Source organism: Tamandua tetradactyla, chromosome 14 (genome assembly GCF_023851605.1).
Source record: "Tamandua tetradactyla isolate mTamTet1 chromosome 14, mTamTet1.pri, whole genome shotgun sequence".
In the NCBI taxonomy this organism is placed as follows: Eukaryota; Metazoa; Chordata; class Mammalia; order Pilosa; family Myrmecophagidae; genus Tamandua; species Tamandua tetradactyla.
This window is the reverse complement of record NC_135340.1, coordinates 33,574,100-33,592,297: the sequence shown is the minus strand read 5'-3', so window position 1 is coordinate 33,592,297 and position 18,198 is coordinate 33,574,100. Positions and strand designations below refer to the sequence as shown.

The window sequence follows — 18,198 nt, the reverse complement described above, 5'->3', positions numbered from 1 at the left end:
CAATTAAAGAAGAGAAAAGAGATACTTATCATTAATCTTTTTTTAGGAGGGGTGTGTAAATCAGATGGTTGATGCATGAACCTGACCATGACAGTAGCAGACCAGATAAAAACAAAACCTGAACATCTTGTGGGAAGCCTATCAGAAGCATCCCCATGTGTGCTGAGACCTGGTGGAAGGCTGAGGGATCAGAAGCACCAATACCTTAATCAATTAGTTGGTATACCAATACCTTTATCAATTGGTTTTAATTTTTTACTTGAAATAATTCAAACTTAACAGGGCAGTTACAAAAATAATATAAATCTTATACAGAGAAACTCCAACACACTGTGCCCTCCCTCTACCAGATACCCAGACATGCCAGTTTTAATATTTTATCCCATTTGCCACATACTGTCTTTCTCCTTCTCTATCTATCTATCTATCTATCTATCTATCTATCTATCTATCTTTGATCCATTGATCTATCTATTTTCTAAATGTTTGAGAGCAGGTTGCAAAATGTTTTCCTTTAGATCTTAGTGCATATCTAGGGCCATTTTTTAAAAGTCTTTGTTTGGAATGGTGCAGGTCTGACCCACCTCCTCATTGATGTTTTTTTTTTTTTTAATATTCTCTATACCTGGGCCATCACTTCCTGAGTTTTTTGTATCTTTTGTAATCTTTTGTTGAAACCTAGACATTCTGATATTGTAATGTGTTCACTCTGGACTTTAGACCCTGAGACATCTGTTCCTTAAGCTTTTATGGGCTAAACTTTTAGTGTAATGACATATCTTTCTTTGAATGCCAGGAGCTGACAACAATAACAAAAAGGAGAGACGGGTGCAAGTCCTGTCATTCATGACTCATCCAAAACTTAAGTTTAGAGAATAATTCCAGGCCACAGCATAGGGATCTGCTTGGTCCTTTCTGCTCATGTGTCTTTTCTTGGGCCTGTGGACCTTTGTGTATTATTATAAATGTCCCCTTTGCCCTATGAAGCAGTTTCTTCATGGTCTACAGTATGCTGTATGTCTTACCACCAGCAATCCCTTCCCCAGGGAAGACACTTGACTGCTTTCCTGCAGCTTACTGAAGGATAGCTCTGCGCAAGTGATGGAATGGCAAGTCTCTCATGTCACCACCAGACCCAATTGGTCCTGCTTTCAGACCATGCATGAGGGCTACCCTGCTCCCTCTGCAACCTGAACCAAAGATCCACATGGGTTGGCCCAGCACTGAGTCAGTGAGGGGTGGGGGAGGGGTAGCTAGGCAGTCAGGAGGTCCTACCTCTTACACACTATGCAATTCATCTTAAGTGTACAATCAATGGCTTTGGTATAGGCACATAGTTATGCATTCACCACCACAGTCAATCTGAGTATATTCTCATTTTTTCTGGAAAGAAAATTCCAAACCCCTTAGATCTCCCTATTATTGATATTTAGGTTTGGTATATTGCCTTTGATACAAATAATGAAGGACTGTTACTGTTAACTATAAACCTTAAGTTTGCATTAATTGTATTTCTCTCATATACCACCCCATCATTAACACCTTGTAACAGTGATATATGTTTATTCTATTTTATGTAAAAGTTTCTTTTATTTGTACATTCAACCACTGGCATCATCCCACTCTAGGTTTCACTAAGTTATACAGTTCAGTTTTACCCTCTAGCTTTCTTTCTGGTGACATACACAACCATTACCTTCCTTTTTCAACCATATACTCAGCTTTGTTGATTCCACTTACAGTATTGTGCTTTATCATACAGTATTGTGCTATCCATTTCTGCACATTTACAATCAAACTTATAAAATATTCTGTACTCCTTACACATCAATTGTTCAATCTCTATCCTCTTTCTATGGCTTGATAACTTTTGCTCTCTAATTTAACTCCCAGGGTCTGTTCATTGTATTTAATTTTCATTAATGTGACCATACAATAATTGTCCTTGTGTTTCTGGCTGTTAACATGAGGTCCTCAAATTTCATCGATGTTGTTGCATTCATCACGACTTTATTTTTTCCTGTGTTATTCCATCATGTGTGTACAGCATATTCTCCCATCAGCTTATCAGTTGGTGGGCTGTTGGACAGCCTTTTGTCTATTGACAATTATGAACAATTCCACCGTAAATATGGTGCAAATGTCTATTTAAGTTATGTTTTCATTTCTTCTGAATATATACTTAGTAATGAAACTGATGGATCTCCTTCCACTTTTAAGTACACTGTTACTGAAGTCCCTTAAATGTTTCCTGATTTGTGAAAGATGTTTCTATCTGTTCTTGCTAGTTGATCAAAGCTTCTGTGAGAAAATAGGAGCCCTGAAGTTTCTCACTCTGCCATTCTGATGGGGTGGGCTCCTTAATTTTTGTTTGTTTCTTGTTTTGAGGTAGCTACTCAGACTAAATGCCTATTCTTGAATTACTCATTTTTCTTCACTGATTTGAAATAACATTTTTGTCCATTTTTCCCTACTAAGATTTTCATCCTAAGGCATTGCTTTTCATCCAACATCTATACTTTAATAACAGAGGTGCATTTTGCCAATCATGTATTCTGCTTTCTCCGTATAAGTTTATATATGCAGTCAACATAAACCTCTGCTAGTGATAAGTCACAGGAAATTATGTGAAGGGAAGATATACCATTGGGGAAGTAGTAAGAGAAAAGCCCACTCCACCACTCACAGCGGGGTGGACATTCTGAAGTATGAGAGAAATCTCAGGCAAATAAAGAATCTACCAGTGATCCCCAATCTCTACATTGCTTTGAATTGTGAGGATAGAGACAAACTTGCAGAAAACCATGATTACAAATGGGTCAAACAAGTAGGAAGTAGACAACTTTGGAGAGCGAGGACAACTCTGTATCTTCTGTTTTGCTCTTAAAGAGAAGAAACTAGTTAATTATGACTTTAGAGTTCTGAAGTGTCCCAACTACTTGAAAGGGTTTGAAAGTTTCTGCTGCCTCAGTATTTGCAATCCTGTCATTTTGCTTGGAGGAAATAATTTCAATCTCTTCAGTTATCTCATATGCTACTTGCGGATGTTTGGAAATATCCAACATAGAAACCATCATTGGGTCTCTGATGGTGTTGTTGAAAATCAACTGATTACATTTCAGATGCAGTGCCCCTAATTTAAATAGAATGGAAAAGGACAGACCATTCAGCTGAGAATCTTTCTCTTTTTCTTGACTTTGCTGGCCAGTTCTGTTTTAGTCCTTTCCAAAATTGAGTCTCTGAGGAATAAACTATTTCTTTGGGCATCACCATCAGCACTTAAGAATCACATTATTGTGAAATATAACAGACATTCATAAAATTACCTAAAATTTACAAACAATGAATCTATGTTACTTAGTTGCACATTAAGCTTTATGAGATCTTTTATAATTGAAATATCATTATTATTTTTTATTGTGGTAACACAAAATTTCCCATTTTAATCATTATTAAATATACCTTTCAGTGGCTTTTAGGCTTGGAGAAGAGGACCCCATTTCCCCCATGATGTGACCTACCTCTGGCAAATATTTCAAAGAGGTTTCCCACCCTAGCCTGTGCCTTTTCACATGCAAGCACTGCCCTCTTACAGTAACCCCCACCACTCAACCCTCACCCTCTGGCAGAGGCAATTACAACCCTGCATGCTTCATGCAGCACTTAAGTTTTAACTTTACTAGTGAAGAACAGCCAACTCCTAACTTAACCCCCTAATTCTGAGAAGTAGACAATAAAAACTTACTTAACCCTTGCCCCCAAGCTCCAACCTTAAGCCGTCAAATCTCTATCCCCTGCCAACTTGAGGCAGCTGTTTCTCTTTTGGAACACTGCCTGTGTGGCTCTATTTCTCCCTGGAATACAGCCTTTGCCTGAACTCCTTGTCCCACTTCATTCCTGGTGCACTTGCTGAGTTTGCCTTTCATCTGTGGCCAAAACCCGGGACTCAGAGCAAGGTGACCCCAGCCCCCTGGTCTTATAACCTAGGAAGCAGCAGGCAGTGGCAGCGGCAGCTCATCCTTGGTTTACTCGCGGATCCTGGTCAGTGATTCCTGGGTGCTGTTCCTCTCTGAGTCTCTCCTGACAGTCTGAGAGACAAGAGACTCCTTGACCCACTCTGCCTTGCAGCTGGGAAAGTAACAGGCAGCGGCAGCTCATCCTTGGCTTATTCCCCAATCCTGATGGTCTGGCCAGAACAAATACCCCTCCAAATACACCCAGCAAGCTCCGTTTCAGATGAAGGCCATGCTGCCCTTAAAGGAACCTGGAACTTCACCCACCCCAGCTAGCCAAACTGCCAGAACCAAAATCCTAAATCCACCCTGCCTACCCCTGTCACCATCCAGTCCTCACCTGGCTCGTTGGACTCTTGTCTGTTCATGAAAACCCCAGTGCTGGGCTCTGACACAGCCCCAGCAATGCCTCTGGATGAGGGTACACCTAGTCTCTACATTGAACCCGGGACACCGGCTTCTCTCTAGAAAACTACTCTGATCTGTCCAGTTCCTCTTGGGTTTGGGGATGCCCAGCTCTAGGGGAGACATTTATTTGGTTCCTTTTAAGTTGGGAAACACCCAACTCTAAGGAAATCTTCTTTTCTTACACTGGCGACATGGGCACAGCATACTCCTTTCCCTCAAGGTCTGCTTAATACAAAACCTTAGACTACTGAGCCCAAACTCACCCTAAGCATCCCATATTCTCTTGTAACACTGGCCACAATGTAAACTAGACAACAATTCAGGGTGGCTAGAGAATGGGACTTTTGATTATAAAATACTCTGTGATCTTGACAATTTCATTGATGGACTGGAAAACAGAGTGAAGTTCTCACGTTCAGACCTTCTTTTCTCTTCCCTGTTGTCCATCTCTTTGTTCCTCTTGCTAAACCTACCACACCCTTGTAGCCCATACCCCCTCCCCAGCCCCACCAGAACAGAAGCCTCCCCCTTATCCTCATTGAGCTGATGATTTTGACTCTGCTGATCAAGCCCTTCCTTCTAGCAGAAATTTACCTTGATAGGACAACCAACCTCTTCTGGCTCTGGACCCTCAAACTCCCCTGCCTCCAACTCACTCTGAAACCTGCTCTCACTCTCAAACTCCTCCTGCGACTCCCTCTGAAACCTGCTTTAAACCCCCACCCTCTCCAGCTAACTCTGAACCCGCTCCATTTCCCATCAGACCTTCTCAACCCCTCCTACTGCATGTAGTGGTCGGTACTGAAGGTATAGCCCACACACTGTCCCATTCTTTTTATGAACTATGTCCCAAATAGAGAAAAAGCTACATCCATTTTCCACCAACCCTGCTCAATGTATTTAAGAATTTACTTTCCTTTTACAATTTTATAATCTTACCTGGCAAGATCAGCATATAATTCTTACCTCCGCTTTACTTCCAGAGGAGAGAGACGGAGTCTGGTGGACAGTATGACAACATTGTGCTGTGCCCCTAAGTAGACCTGAACTGGCAATATCAAATTAATCACCCTGACATACAAAAAAGCAATCATTTCCAAACCTGCATCCTTGCAGCGCTTGAAAAGAACTCCCTTAGAAGGATTAATTTTGACAAACTTCAAGAAGTTTTTCAAAGACCCAATGAAAACCCAGCCCAATTTATGGCCAGGCTCACTGAAGCTCTGCTTTCACACACACATCTCACTCCAGAAAGCCCTGAGAGGTGCCTGTGGCTGAATTCCTGTTTCATTTTCCAGGCTACCTTGGGTATAAGGCACAAATTTTAAAAGTTTGCAGAGGACTCCTTCACCCCACAACAGGATCTGATGGCTGCTGCCTTTAAGTTTTTTAAAAACATGGTGGACGCTATAAAAGAAAAGAAACAAAGTAATCGTCAATGATAGCTATGGCCCTCTCAGGCCACCAGCAAACAAAAAATTTAGCCAGAGAGGCCAACCATCTTCCCCCACCCCTGGCTTCAGATGCAGTTCTACAGGACACTGGGCAAAGCACTGCCCCAATCCCGAACAACCCACCAGGTCTTGTCCACTGTGCAGTCAAGCAGGTCACTGGAAAATGGACTGTTCTCAAACCCCTCCAGGTTTGCAGATGTCCTCCCAAGTGGCAGCTGCTGCTGACTTCCTGGGCATCCTCAAAGAGGAACGATGGGGCCCAAGGCCTTCACCAGCCCCGTCACCATCGACAACCAGGAACCTTGGGTAACTCTTCTCATCAAAGGTAAACCTGTTACCTTCCTTTTCGACATGGGGGCCACTTATTCAACTCTTAATGCTTATTCTGGCCAACTAATATATCAGCCATTCAGGTCATGTGGTTAGAGGAAATGCCCTCTGCACCTCGGTGCACCCCACCCCTAGTTTACCCATTCGAGGGCCACCTCTTCGTGCACTCCTTTCTAGTCATACCATAGCGCCCTGCACACCTACTTGGCAGAGTTATTCTCACCACCACTCATGCCACCATCAACATATTTCCATCACACAGCCTGAGGCCAACCAATCTCTCCCTCCTCCTAGGCCCAGACCCTCCCCAAACAAGCAGTCTATCCTCACTCCTTCTGATGGTAAATCCCATAATACGAGATACTGACAACCCAACTATAGCCCACCATCACGCCCCCATCCTAATCAAATTACAAACAGAATCCTCTTTGCCTTCAATTTCTCAATATCACATTTCCCCCATACACCTACAAAACTTAAAGCCAATCATTTCTAATTTCCTCTCAAGGGGCCTACTCCAGTCAACCCATTCCCTGTACAATACCCCTGCTCCTCCTGTAAAGAAATCTAATGGTTCATACCAGCTAGTCCAAGATCTCCAGGCTATCAGTAAAGCTATAATTCCCCTCCACCTGGTGCTCCCCAGCCCTATACCCTCTTATCCAAAATTCTAGCATGAACAACCTGCTTCTTAGTTTTGGATCTCAAAGACACCTTCTTCACAATTCATTTACACCCTGAATCCCAGAAACTTTTTGCCTTTACTTGGACAGACCCTGATACCTAACCATTCCTCTCAATACACCTGGACAGTCCTACCCCAAAGTTTTCAAGACTCTCCCCATCTCTTTGGGCAAGCTCTAGCCCAAAATCTCATACAATTTAAACAATATTGTACCATCATATAATATGTAAATGACTTCCTAATCTGTAGCTGTCTTACTTTCTGACAGTATTCCCTGCTTTGGAATCCTACATTCATTACAATCTGATAATGGCCTTGCATTCATTTCATAATTCACATGAGTCTCCCTAGCTCTACGCATCACCTGGGCCTTACACACCTACTATCTTCCCCAATCTTCAGGAAAAGTAGAAAAAGCCAACCACTTACTAGAAACACATCTTAACAAACTAGCAGCAGAGCTCCACATTCCTTGGACACAGCTCTTACCCCTTGCTCTCACTCTTATCAGGGCACTCCCCTGATAGTCCTCCCTTCTCAGCCCATTCAAACTCATATATGGGTGTCCTTTCCTCCTAGGCAACCTACCTCCCTGAGTCCCCCATGGGAGACTACTTCCTCACTCTTTCCCAATGAAGAACATTTCTCTGCTGACACACAGACACTTTCCTCCCAAGCCCCAATGCCACCATCACATCCACGCTCAGCCCTGGAGATCTCAAAACTGTGCAACCCACCAAGCCCCTCCAACCCACCTGGGAAGGACCTTACACAGTAGTCCTAGCAACACCTTCAGCTTTCAAACTAGCAAAAAAGCCCACTGCCTGGCACCACCTAAGCAGAATAAAACTCTACTATCCTCTTAATTCAGTCAATCAATCTACCCCCACAGGACCAACTTCTCTCAAAATAACCAAACTGCCTAGTAATGGACCTTCATTCCCAAACCCCTTTCCAACTCCTCACTGGAATTATATCTCTACTTCTTCCCCTTCCAGAGCCCTTAAAGTGACTGCTAATGTTCCTGCTGGACCAATTCCTCCAAGACACCTTCCAGGACCTCAGTGGCAGCAAATCCAGTCCTTATTTTACCCCACTACGTCTACCTAAACCATGGCACTAACCTCCTTGTCTTTTATCTTTCTGTCCTTCACAGTCAATGCCCAAAAAACTCCTTACCATCCTCTTACAGGCACCATCCAAACAATATCAACTGCAGAGAACCGTTCTAATTGCTGGATATGCCCTGAATCCACCCACGCTGATGCCCTATCCCTGCTTGTCTTTCCTGTAAGCTCTGAAACTCTCTTATGAGTCCATCCACAATACACTGGCTCCGGTGGCCAATGGGTCACAAAACTCTCCCCAAACTTACCAGAATAATCTTAATGGATAAATTCTTTCTATGCTTTAAACACCTCTCTTCACAACCCTATGCAGGTGAATTAGGGCATATACTACCTATATCATATTTTACTTTTTAATACAACCACCATCCATTACCATGACTTTATCACGATCCCAAATTAGAGCTCTGTGTCTGTGGAAGAATAATTCCTCTTTCTCTCCTTCCACAGCTTCTGATAACCTCTCATCTTGCTCGTTCTAGCTATTTCACATAAGAGGATTCATACAATATTTTCCTTTTGTTCCTGACTTATTTTACACAACATTATGCTTTCAAGATTCATCCATATAATAGCATGTATCAGAACTTCATTCATTTTTATAGCTGAATAATATTCTACAGTATGAATATATCACATTTTGCTTATCTGTTAATCTGTTGATTGACATTGGAGCTGTTTCCACCATTTGTTAATTGTGAATAAAACTGTTGTGAACATTTTTGTACAGTTTAAGTTTGAGTTCCTGCTTTCAGTTCTTTTGGTTTTATACCTAGGGCTGGAGTTGCAGGTCATATGGTAACCCTGTTTACCTTTTTTAGAAACTGACAAAACTTTTTCCACTGTGGCTACAGCATCTTGCAATTCAAAAAGCAGCATATAAAGATTCTGTTTGACAGCTGATCACACGGTATCTAAGTTCGTTTTTAATACTTAACATTTAAGAACTTTGCTATCTGAATATGTAGAAATTTCCTAAGGTAATTTATAATTTACCTTAATCATAAATTGGTTTATGAAACTTAAAAAAATCTATCTATCTATATATATGGATTCCAATTTCTTTGCATCCTTACCAACACTTGTTATTTTCCACTAAAATAATTGTTATGCTAGTGGTTGTGAAATAGTATATATATATATATGATTCATATACATTTTATATACATATGCATATACATTCATGTTTATACATATATATTTATACATATATGTATTTATACATATACATATACATTTATATACATTTTATACATAAATGTATATATATATATGTGTGTGGCTCTGATTTGCAATTCTTTTATGACTAATGATATTGAAGATCTTTCTTATGTGCTTTTTGGTCATTTGTTTATCTTCTTTGAGAAGTATCTATTCAAGTCCTTCAGTCTTTTCAAAATTAGGTTTCTTATGTTTTTATTGTTGAGTTACAGCAATTCCTTATATATTCTGTATATTAAACACTTATCAGATATATGGTTTGCAACTGTTTTCTCCTGTTCCATAGATTTCCTTTCCATATTCAATAATGACCCCCAAATTAAAAACTTTCATTATTTTCAAATAAATCTCCTTACCTCTACCAAAATGTCGATTTGTCTCATTTGAGTATGATATAGCAACTCTATTTTGATTAGCTTTTGCATGGCATATCTTTTTCTATTATTTTGCTTTAAAACTCAGAACATTATATTTCATGTGTTCAATAAATCCTCATACATTCACACTCTGAATGGTTCATAGGCTTTCTATTTCACTGAAACTATAGAAGCAATAGGGAAAAAAATGTTATAGTATTCTGCACTTACACCCTACTGGCTTCTATGAACAAATACCTTATGTTATTTCTTATTAGATTATAGTCTTTGAGTGTAGAGTCCTTTCCTGCTTATCCTCAGCACATATAATCCACCTGACAAGGAGGTGACTATATGTAGGCTTCTAAAAGGTATTTGTTAAATTAACATTCTAATATCACTATCACAACAATGTTGCCATAATTCAGTCACAAAAGCTTATTATGTGTCTATTTGTTGACACAGCCTATTTTAGACACCAAAGATTTATTAGGTAATAGAACAGAGCAAAATCCTCATCCTAAATTTTAGTCTAGGATTAAGTCTGTGGTAGCCACCACTGCAGACCCTACACAGGCATCACCTCTTTGAAACCTTTCAAAAATTGTTAGGTAGGTGTTACTACACCTACTTTCAGTTGAGAAAGCTGAGACTCAAGTCTCCTGTCTGAGATAACATGGAACTAGAAATCAAACTGAAGTCTTCACACAGATGTCTCAAGTACTAGTCTATGGTGCTTATAGCAAAATAGAGGCACTTACATTCTAGATCACATTGCAGACAATGAGGAGGAAACCTTACAAGAAGTTTCATCAGAATTTTTGGGCAACTGTAGCTCTGATTTCCAGATGACAGTGTTGATGTTTCCCAAATATACTGGGTGGTCCTGGCAGGAGATGAGATTCTGTATAAGGTAGTGACATTTGGTCCTGACTATCTGGGTATTCTAGCTTAGAATTTCTTAATTTAAGGTGTGCATGTGAGTTTTTTTAAGATGTGAATAGACAGGGAAGTTTTTAGAACCAGCCTTGCACAGAGTAAGAATAGAGAAAGATGTGATGACTTCCTTGGTGGTTTTGTGGTTTTATTTTTGTTGTAAACTAGTACAGAGTTTTTAACAAAGTTCACTATTGGAGGCCAAAAGGACATTTGCTTTAGGATCTGAGGCAAGGGTGCAATGCTCTTGGTTTGGAGGAGGGAAGAAGTTGGGGATCTGTTCCATTTTCCAGTTCATCTGGGATTCGCAGTGGATAGCAAAGAAAGGATACATTTTGGAAAGCATGGAAACTGGTGTGCAGGTTTGAAACTATTATGTACCCCAGAAAAGCCATGTATTATTCCTGATCCAATCTTGTGGGCCCTGACCTATTGTTCGTGGTGGAAATCTTTTTGATTAGATTATTTTCATGGAGATGTGACACACCTAGCTGTGGGTGTGACCTTTTGATTAGATGGAGATATGACTACATCCATTTAATGGAGCATTTAAATGGGGAAACACTTTGGATAAAGCTCAGAAACGGAAGAGCCAAGAGAGTCAACACAAGACCCACCCAGACATTTGGAGATGCAGAAACAATGTGTCCCCAGGAAGCTGTTTGAAGCCAAAGGACTAGCAGATGCCAGCCACATGCTTTCTCAGCTAACAAAACTGTTCTGGGACCATTGGCCTTACTTAAATCGAGGTATTTTTCCCTGAATTCCTTAGTTTGGACATTGCTATGGCCTTAGTACTGTAAAATTGGACCATAAAAATTCCCTTTTTAAAAGCTGATCAATGCCTAATTTCCTTTGCTTATAAGGATTTTAGCCATGTTGGATTAAGACCTATCCATATTCAGTTTGGCAACATCTTAACTTATAATAACAACTTCAAAGGTCCTATTTACAAATCAGCTTATACCCACAGGACAGGGGTTAGGACTTGAACATGATTTTGTGGGGACCAAGATTCAAACCCCATCAATGACGATTCTAAATTTCTTCACAAACTTCTTCTAAACCATGTGCAAATAGCAGATATTAAAATGGAAGCTCCTCCAACTAGCAGCCATACAAGCACAATCTGCAGCAACTGGAGCTCAGAAGAGGAACCTGGGGGATACTCTCAGGCACACTTCTCCAAGGTTAGTTTGTATGTTATTCCATTGAGTAATTTTTGAGTCAAGTTCTCTTCCCATATTGGAGATTCAGAGGCAAACCGAATACTCATTTCATTTATTCCTTTTTTTTTTACTTAATTCAGCCAGAGTTAGTTTCTGTTGCTTACCAATAAGAACTTTGATTCATGTATCATTTCATTTCAGCATTAGGCAGGTTAGACAAAAAAAAAAAAAGAAAAGAAGTTCATAACCTACAATATCAGATATTGTAATATTGGTAAGAAACTTACCAGTACTTCTCAGATGTATTCTGTAAGTATTAGTTTCCAATATTTCTTCTTAACTGAGTTTTTATCTGAATTAAATTGTATCTGCTCTGACTCTAGGCTGGAACCTGGATGGAGTCATTTCATGTCATTGTAATACCTTTCCCACACTACGATACACCAGAAAGTGAATCAATTCCAAGATACTGGGAAATTTCTACGAACACTAAGTCAGACTGCCTGGGCTCTAATTTCAGACCATCACTTACCAATGGTGCAACTTTGGACAAATTATTTAAACTCCATTCTTCAATTTTGTCATCTGTAAATTTGGAATTATTAACATTATTTACTTTATAGAAGTTATTGTGAGAGTCAAATAAAGTGATACATGTGAAGTTCTTAGAAAAATGCCTTGTACATATTAAGGGTAAATCAAATAAATATTAGCAAATATTATTATTTTCCTGAGGCTTTGTGTGGTGTGGAACTCTTGTAGCTTTTCTTAGCATGTGATAATGTCAACAGAAGAGTTCAATAAATGCAGAATTTGGAACATCTTTAAAATTTCTTTGGAATCAGCCAGTGCACTCTTCATCTGGAGCACAGTCTAGTAGCACGATGATGCTGCCCCAGCAGATGGCAGTGCCATTCTGTTCTCAGACTCCCTACTTGGGTTGAGATCAGCATGTGTGTCTACAAAGCTCCTGATTGGAGAGGTAAGACAACTGAATATCACTCGGAGTTGCTGCAGGAGGTGCAAAGACTAGTTAAGAGAATTGATTCTTGAAATGTGGCTCCATTTCAGGTCCCAGGAATGAGTCTTCTATAAGCACAAGTAGGAAGAAGAATGGAGAAACTCCTGGGAGTGTTGTTGGTGATTCTATGGCTTCAATCACCCAGTAAGTTGGGGGCTATTGGTGATGGGAACAGGGAGACCAAAATTTAGAGCCTCCAAGACTGAGGGGTAAAGCTTCCTTGTTAGTCTGGAAATGTATAGAATATTAGGGAAGGGTATGCAAACACCAGAGAGTGGAAATTCAACAATTGACTGCTGGTCTCTGTCCTTGTGTTTCTCCTAGATGTGAACTGCCAAGTAGAACAGAATCCCCAGGACATGATCATCCAGGAGGGTGAAAATGCCACCATGAACTGCAGTTACAAAACTAGTACAGACTACTTACAATGGTATAGACAAGATTCAGGTAGAGGCCTTTCCTCACTGATTTTAATACGTTCTAATGAGAGGCAGAAACATAGTGGAAGACTGAGGGCCACGCTGGATCCCTCCACCAAACTCAGTTCCCTGGTCATCACGGCTTCCCGGACTGCAGACGCTGCTGCTTACTTCTGTGCTGTGGATGCACAGTGTTCACCAGGCACCTGCAGCTCCTACCCAACCCTGCTGAGATACTTCTAAGAAGTTCTGGTTGTGGGTAGAGGGAGTGGTTATGTCCTCCAATGAAGGAGAGTGTATCAGCAGCTGAAAATGTGAAAGGGACACCCTCTCACACCTGTGATTTTGAAAGTGTCCTTGAATGAGGCATAGGGCACTAGGTTTCGAGTAGAAAAAAGAAAAGTTGGGTTCACTTCTTCAGGAGATTTCCTCTCCTGAAATGAAGAATTTGGATTGATGAGTTGAAAATATTCTTAAAACTTTAACTTTCTCAGATTAAAAAAAAAAAAGAAAGAAAGTGCTGTACATTCGCTAAGGATGCGGATGGAGTGCCTAGTTTTAGCAGGTCTCCTCTATCCCATACGCGGACCGCTTGAGATGTAGGTGGGTTTTGAGATGCATGAGAATATTTTACGTTCCGCTAATGTCTGTATAGGAAACAGTAAATTCATCAAGTATTGTAATTAGATGAGGTCCTAGGACTCTTTCATCCTCACCTTTTATTTTACAGCTGAGGGAGTGAAGTCACTCTGTTGTGGAAAGACCCTAAACTCTAGAGAACAGAGATGTGGCTCTCATTCTACACTGCTTGTTTTGTTATTTTATTTGTCCATTCCACAGTGCATTTGAGTCAATAAAAATGCATACAGACCACAGAATAAAGTGCATTGATGAGGGAATTCTGGTAAATGAAAAAGAAAATTTGGAGGGAAATACGAGGATGTATAAAATTGACTCTCAGAAATCTACTACTTTATTAGCTTTAGGGATGACTAAATGTAAGGTAAAGTTTAGATCTTAAAAAAAGTTCCTTATCATCAGGACCAATAAAAGCATATATTTTCTGCTGCTATTGAATGAAAATCATATTGTTAGAAGCCTAGAATTCCTGTTAATGACATGCAAAGTTTTACATAGAGAACCTTGTACTGTGTATGATAATGATACATGATATTTAGATATTGTCAGCATCTAGGACCCTTAAAAACTCATAATCTTCATTGAATTCTACCTCAGGAATTAAATAAGGAAAAACTGAAAAATGTTCACAAAAACATCTGTGGCAATGCAATGTAGAATGCACAAAATGGGAGAAAAATCTTAATATTGAAGAATTTATGAATGGTTAAATGCAATGTGCTATATAGTGTGAGAGACTTATTTTGTAAAATCTCAGGATTTGAGATGATGTTTGCAATGAAATGAGAAAATACACTCAACATACTGATTAGCAAAAAAAGATCATTACACAGTTTATAGTATTACTGTGGAGAGAGTTGCTGCAAAGGTGTGTAGTGGGAACACGGGCAAAGGGCACAAGAGAAAGTTTCATGGTGTAAAGAGCTCAGAAAAGGCAAGTAGTCCCTTTGTCACTTACACAGCACAGAGGGTCCAAAGAGCGGGGGAAGAAGCCCCATCTCGTCCAGTCCCCAGGGAGGCCCAAACTCCTACAGGTGAAGGTCAGGAGATGGCCTCTCTGTAAGTCCCCCTTTGTGTTGGAGAAGAGAGACAAATCCATACAATGTGAATGTGGTTTTTCAGTGGTGGAGGCCCTGCCACTGAGCATTCCTGTTCTGATGAGCATCTGGGGCTGCTTGTCCCTGGTTTCCCTGTTAGGGTCTGGCTGGGCCTGTCCATTAGACTCCACATCTCCCTGGGTTACAGAACAGGACACGATGGAGAAGGAGGTGGGTGTATAGAAGGACGGAGGACAGTGCTTAGTGTGTTCTTGGCCTCTCCAGAGAATGACATGGGGGTAAGTGAGGCTGGGTGATGGCCGCTTAACAGGTATCTTTCATTTTGTGAACAATTACCCCTACTATATGTTAATGAAAAGCTAGAATTTAAATGTAGTTTTCTTTAGTTAAGGAATTATGATATATATGCATATCTATACACATATTTTACATATATATCCATATAATATAACAGATATATACACACATTTTAATATTCAGTATGTGTTAGGGATAGAATCAAGAAAATATATTTTTAAAAGAATTATGTTCACACTCTGATCATGTCATCAACAAGTTTCTAATTATTTAGTCTTTCTTGTGTGCATGTTTTTTCATTAGAACTAGATCTTAAGTACCTTGAAGGTAAATTTGCCACACTGCTTTCTTATTATTCGATACTGGCTAGTACAGTTAAAGGCTCATGATAAGTGCTCACCTAATGTATATGGATTGAGCAACTTCATGCAAGGAGATCATTTAACTGTTCTTAAATTTCCATCAAGGTTTTTTCCTCTAGAGAGGCTCAATGGACCCTGAATTCAGTGAAATTTGTCTGTAGTTTTGATGAATAAAATGCTTGAATTATATATTAAAATATTTTATTGTGCAACAATGAGGATTCATTGAATCACCTTGTTTCTCCTTTTCAGGGGAAAAAATCATTTCCATTTCTTATGTAGAGAAGAGGACTATCATAGAACTAATACATTTGTTTTTGGCTGGACATCTTACATACTATCTTCTTGTTTCCTCTCAGAAAGTTTAGCAGCGCAGTGACCCTGCGTTCAGTTGACCCGACATTCATGGAGTTACCTTGACTGGCAGGTCATGAGCTGTTTGATAGCTTTAGTCATTACTAATCGCATCATGTTATGGGAGAGCCAAAATCTATCCCTCTCAATAATCTATTGATCCCTGGTCAGTGTATTTGCTCTTTCAAAGATGATGAAGACTCATATTTAGTAGGATAACTGGTCATTTCTAAAACATCTAGAATGATTCTACTAGAGATCCAACCAAGTCTTGAAAAGTCAATTTTCATTTATCTATCACACCATGAGGTGATTTAATCTCACATTAACTAAATATTCTTATCTTGACACTCTGCTGCAGCCATTTTCATCTCTTTTTTCATTTTTGACAATGCTGAGTCACTCTCCACATTTATATCTGCTGATTCTTCTGTCTAGAACCCTTCCTCTCCCAACTCCAAAATGCATGCAAAGCTTGTTCATTCTCATCCTTCAGGTCTCAGTTCAAATATTATGAGCTGGAAGAGAGGCAATCTTCAGCAATCTGGTTGGATGGTTGTGTATCATCACAATGCCAATCAAGAACCTGATGCCTTCTTCCTCCACAAGATCAATGTCCTACCTTTCTCCACAAAATCAATGTCCTAAGTTGTTTCCCATGCTTTTACTGTTATGGTAACGTCACACTTCTTAAATTCTTCTATAAAGTTATTTAAGGGTACATTCATTGGATTGTGTGTAACAAGAAAAGTGATTGTGTCACTGAGCAGGGCCACACCTCCACACCCGAGGGAGTCAATATGCACCGAGGCCTCCTCACAGACTTTTTTTTTTAATTTATTATTTTTTTTATTAATTAAAAAAAGAATTAACAAAGCAATTAGAAATCATTCCATTCTACATGTACAATCAATAATTCTTAATAACATCACATAGTTGCATATTCATCATTTCTTAGTACATTTGCATCGATTTAGAAAAAGAAATAAAAAGACAACAGAATAAGAATTAAAACAATAATAGAAAAAAAAAACCTATACCTCACTCACAGACATTTTAATATTCCATTTTAATGTAACTAGTGGCTTTTTGGCTACATTTGTCCCTTTGCGAATGGTTGTTCTAGGGATTACCATATTCATGCCTCATAGTGAGTCAAATGGGCGTTAATATTGTACCATTCATGAAAATGTAGAAACCATGCACAAAATGTCTCTTTCCCCACCCACACTGAACTTTATGTATGTCATAGTTCATATATATTACATGTTTATGTATTGAAAACCCCACAGATAATATTGTTACTTTTGTTTTGAACAGCTGCATGTACTTTATGAAACTTAAGAGGAAGAAGAGAAGTCTTGTATATTCACCGTTTATTTACCATTTCTGGAGCTCTTCCTTCATTCCTGAAGATTCCAGTTTTCCTTTCCATCCATAGAATGTGTCCGAAATGATATATTTCCCTTAACTTTGGAAAACTTTCTAAAACCCCCCAAATTTCTGGATTCTGAAACATATCTAGACCTAAGGCATGATGTAGCTTATGAAAAACTACATATTTGCATAATCTACAACTAAGCTGTATTGTTCACAAATTTTTGTAGTTTTTGATTTTCTGAATTTTAGCTTTTTTTTTTATTGGGCCATGCTTGTGGCATTCTAGAATGCCTGTAGAGACTCTTTAACTTTTCTCACTGTCAATAAATTTCCTAGACTTTTGTGAACATACTAAAGAAGAAAACTCTATTTCCAGTTTTACTCTTATTTGACTTTGTGGTGCTGCATCTACCACCACAGGGGATGAAGAGTCCTTTTATATACTTCCAGGGCTGAGCAAGCAGAACTAGTCTAAGGAATTAGGCAATCCTGTGTCCTTTGCTTTTTCTTCCATAGACTTTGTCATTAGCCAGCAACTGAGAGGAGTGAAAATAAATACCAGCCTGGAAACAAAGCAGTAATTGCTACTTGTAGCTTATTTTTAATGGTGCTTTTCATTTCTTAATTTTAACTTTCAATATTAGCACTTCTAATTTCTGTCTTCTGGAAATACTTGTGAATCTCCTGTCTCTGAATGGTCCCTCTTCTTGTGAATCTCCTGTCTCTGAATGGTCCCTCTTCTTTTCACTGCTATGAATATTGGCTTATTTCCATTCTTTCTGTCAGGATGGAATTTGGAAGTAATGGGGCAAAACCTTCCCATCCAGAGTTATACCTTATTATTAGGAAAAATAACACTGCTCTGTTTTTACAGTCTGTATGTTTCCTATATGTATGTATGAGCAGAAGTCAAGGGAATAGCTCAAGCATCCCCCGTCACCACCAAGACAACACTGAACAACCCAAAGC

At 39.4% G+C, this 18,198-nt stretch overlaps 1 long non-coding RNA gene across 1 annotated transcript; it reads left to right on the top strand.

The window, feature by feature from the left end:
* The first annotated feature begins 12,604 nt into the window (after positions 1-12,604).
* On the top strand, positions 12,605-13,359 carry LOC143654893 (uncharacterized). The gene is made up of 3 exons (XR_013162023.1): positions 12,605-12,681; positions 12,771-12,864; positions 13,045-13,359. It is a non-coding gene; the product is annotated as an uncharacterized LOC143654893 (long non-coding RNA).
* The last annotated feature ends 4,839 nt before the right edge of the window (positions 13,360-18,198 follow it).